This window comes from Octopus bimaculoides, chromosome 9 (assembly GCF_001194135.2).
Source record: "Octopus bimaculoides isolate UCB-OBI-ISO-001 chromosome 9, ASM119413v2, whole genome shotgun sequence".
NCBI lineage: Eukaryota > Metazoa > Mollusca > Cephalopoda > Octopoda > Octopodidae > Octopus > Octopus bimaculoides.
In genome coordinates this window covers 83,584,073-83,588,563 of record NC_068989.1, presented here as the reverse complement: position 1 = coordinate 83,588,563, position 4,491 = coordinate 83,584,073, and positions in this window count along the sequence as shown.

Here is a 4,491-nt window from a genome sequence, read left to right as displayed (position 1 = left end):
ATATATATATATATATATATATATATAATATGAGTAAAATAAATGAATTAATTGATTTTACCCTGTTATTATTATTAATATTGAAATTATAATTTACTCCCCTGATCGAAAAACTGCAGTTTCTGCGGGATTACACGTAGGTACAAGGATAAAAATGTATTCTCATTCGGCTGTGTAAATTTTGGAAGTATTGGTTGGATATCTGTTGCGCGATGACGCTTGATCGTGTACATATTTAACCCTAGCACTTTCAAATTTTATATTTGAAATGCTACACTGATGATGAAAAATAAGTCAATAAACTTTAATCTCGAAACGCATCTGTAGCTAATCGGAGTCGTGTGGATTCATTGTTTTTCTTTTTTTGCCTACATAAAAAAAGTGTGTTACTGTCTGGGAGATTATTACAGTATTCGAAAAGGAATTTTAAACTCCTATTTCTAAATTCGGTATGTGGTGAAGCAATTAGCAGACCCCTAATTATAATTGTTTATAACTATAGAATATTTGTGTGTGAATACAAACACACACATACATACATATATATATATATATATATATATATATATATATATATATATATATATATATATATATATATATATATATATATATATATATATATTCATTTATTTACACACATACACATATTTATATATAATAAACCCTTATTAAAGCTGCAAAATCCGTGTTCACACACATGCGTCCAGACACACAGTCATATGACGAGCTTCTCTCGGTTTCCGTCTACCAAATCTATTTACAAGGATTGGTTGACCCGAGTTTATAGTAAAATACACTTGCCCAAAGTGCTACATGAGCGGGACCGAAACCCAAACCATGTGGTTGGGAAGCAAACTTGTTGCCACGCCTGCGCCAGAACTTCATTCAATAGATGTTTATCAAAGTTGGCCTTTAGTCCCTAAAAGGTTTGCTCGGAGTAGAGAGAGAGAGAGAGAGACAGAGACAGACAAAGAGAGACACAGACAGAGAGAAAGAGAGATGGACAGACAGCGACAGATGGACAGAGAGAGAGAGAGAGGGGGGACAGAGAGAGACAGACAGACAGGTAGCCAGGTAGAGAGAGGGACATAGAGAGAGAGAGACAGGCAGACAGAGTCGCAGAGAATTTGAATGGAAATAAGTATATTAAGGGTGAACAGTGACATGTAAAGAACAGAAAGGTGCGGAAGAAGAGCACAGAAGTTGAGGGGAGAAAGGACTCTGTGGGTACCGGTTTCGATATGCGCGTGTGTCAATCTGTTGATGACAGTAAACCTGTTTGTTTTTCTTTTACTCTGATTCCGTTGTTTCGTGCCTAACAATAATATTGTGCGTTTGTGTGTAGAGAGAGAAAGATGGGAAGGGAGGTCGAGATAACAATAGACTGGAGATGGATCCGTACATATATACCCGCACCCCACCCCCTCCTTCCACACATCAATAGTCATGGCCAAAAGTTTGAAACATAGGTATGAAAATTAGAATTGTATACGTTTGAATCGAAGGTGCATGGCTCAGTGGTTAGAGCATCAAGCTCACAATCATGAGGTAGTGAGTTCGATTCCCTGACCGGGCTGTGTGTTGCGTTCTTGAGCGAGACATTTTATTTCACGTTGCTTCAGTTCACTCAGCTGTAGAAATGAGTTGTGACGTCACTGGTGCCAAGCTGTATCGGCCCCTTTGCCTCTCCCTTGGATAACAACGGTGGCGTGGAGAGGGGAGGCTGGTATGCATGGGCGACTGCTGGTCGTCCATAGACAACCTTGTCCGGATTTGTACCTGGGAGGGTAACTTTCTAGGTGCAATCCCATGGTTATTCATGACCGAAGAGGGTCTTTACCCATTTGCCCTTTACATGTGAATTAAATTGTAATTGGGCATTACAATTTTGATTTTAAAACCTTTGACCACGACAGTACAAATTGTATATGCATGCATGCATGCGTGATTGTCGGTGTTTACTAAAATACATTTCATTTTTCACAATTTAATAGAATCTACAGACAGAATTTAGGTTTCTTTTATGAACGCCTGTTTTCAAACTGATGGCTGTTCTGTTTCAGATTACTACAGATAACGTAAAGCAATGAAATTGCAAACACTAATAAGCATTTCGTCAATTCGCTCGACGGCTGCCCTCAGTTCGCTAACTGTTGCCAGTTTTGTAACTAGGTATATCACATCGAAAATAGCCAAGAACCCTGAAACATCGATGTCTGAGATTCCTAATAGATGGCGATACTGAACGGACTGGGTGTTTTTTTATACCTTTTTACCGTAAGAGATATTTCCCCCTCTACGATAACTGCAGTGTATTTGCCTTTTAGCAGTTGAATTATGTAACAAACATATTTCACCTTACCTAAATCTGCTCATACATAAACACTGCTTAGCGCTTATAATTCGTTATTTTCCTTCGATCGGGCGATCTATTACCGCAAATCGGTCAACGTGTTGACTGAATAATTCATAAAGCTGTAGTCTCTTTAAAGTTGCCTCTCTTACCATGACGGGTTGTACCGTCAAAAAAGAATAGTCTAATCAATCCTTTTGATGATAAACCGCACAATACTGTAACACAAGATAAATTAGCATGACTCTTCTCTGTAACATGCTGACTCTCACGTTCGGCGAATTAAACGGTTTAATTTAAATGTAGCCTCGTCACTCGAAACAATATTTGTTGGAAAGTGTATTTTGTCGACACGCTTGCCAAGTACCACTCGCAAACTTCCACACTTCTGTTCGGATCATCTCCAATGAGAGCATGGACTATTCTTGGAATGTGACTTTTCCAATGAGAACGCTTCAAAATGTGATGGACGCTTCATTTTGAAGTTCCTATCGCATGACTAGTTTGCTGTAAAGATTTTCTTGAACTCTGACAATACATTTCTAGTGGCATTTCTTGCTTCTTGATATTCGTCGATGCCTGCAATCTTCAGGCTCGTTTCTTGTGGACATTTCGAACAGTTCAATCTGCTTCAAAATTTGCCTCAAACTCAAGGAGGTCGCAAGTTGCGTAGATAGATCTGTTTGATAGTCCCTCCTAAACTGCCTTTGCATGCTGATTGCGTTTTCAGATTTCCAGTATCACTTTAGAATAAATTTCATTTGTTCAGAGCTTTAGTCTGTTTCACTTCGTTATATTTAACGGCTAAAATCTACAAAAACATAATGAGTTAACAGCTGTGTATGCATGTGTTTGCACGCACCCACACGTGCTTTGTACGCATGTGTTCGTACGTAAGCAAGTTGAAATGGCGCACAATTCAGTAAAACTCTAGTTTTATTCATAGAAATTTCTTTGGCCTGTCCCTTCACCTACATACCTACCTACCCATAATTTCATCTATTTGTATATATGTATCTGTCTATCTATCAATGTATTTATCCATTTATCTCTCTATCTATGTCACCCTATCTGCTTAGTTACCGAAGGTACGTAGCTCACTCCGTCTGTCGAGTATTCTTGCTTTTATCTGTGTGTGCGTGCGCTGTTGGGTGCTTCGTTCACCTATTTGATGATGTCTGTCGCCATCTCTGTGTGTAGGCTAGCCTTATATTTGTGCATCAGTGAGTGTTTGTATATGTATATCTGTGTGTCTATTTGTCTATATTTGCCTCTTTACGTCTACTGATCTCGTTGTCACTGACAACCATTATCTTTACTTTTGTGTAGGTGATAGTGGCGATGTGTTGCTGCATGTGGACGGTGGGGTGGGGGCTTAGTTTGAGGGCGGCAGTCTTGGTAGTGAGTCGACTCTATGGAGGCGGTGGCCTTGGCTATTACAAAACTGTGCATCAGATGTTATGGAGGGCGAAGAAGGTGGGGCATAAAAGCGTTGGTGCTGGGTGCACAAAACAGTTACTTCCTCTCTCTCTCTCGCATCTTCCTCGTGCACTTTCAATGGAGGCACAGTGAACTATATTCACACACACACATGCATGTATGTACACACGCATACACAAATGAAAGCTAATACATGTATGTTTACATGAGTGTGTACACATGCACACACACACGTTAGTGTATACACGAGCATATATATACATATATATATGTATAGTGTGTGTGTATATGTGTGTGTGTATATATATAAACGCACATCTTTCTCTCTATATATACACACACAAATGCGTAAATATATGTACACACACACACACACACTTTCTGTCTCTCTCTGTCACATCTCTCTTTATCTCTCTCCGACGCTACTCTATCTCTTTCTCTTTCCTTTCTCCCCCCCTCGTTCTTCCTCTGTACTATTACGTATCTCGCCTTACCCCTCTTGTTCTTCCTCTGTTACTACTACGTATCTCCTTTTCCCCCTCGTATTTCCTCTCTTTCTCTTTTCCTCTCGTTGCTCAGCTATTCTTCTACTTCCTCCCTCTCTTTCTCCCTCTACCACTCTCTCTCTTCCCTTTACACCAGCATGGTCACATGCTTCCGGTCATTAATCCTTTCCTTCCTTGGCTTTCGCCAAG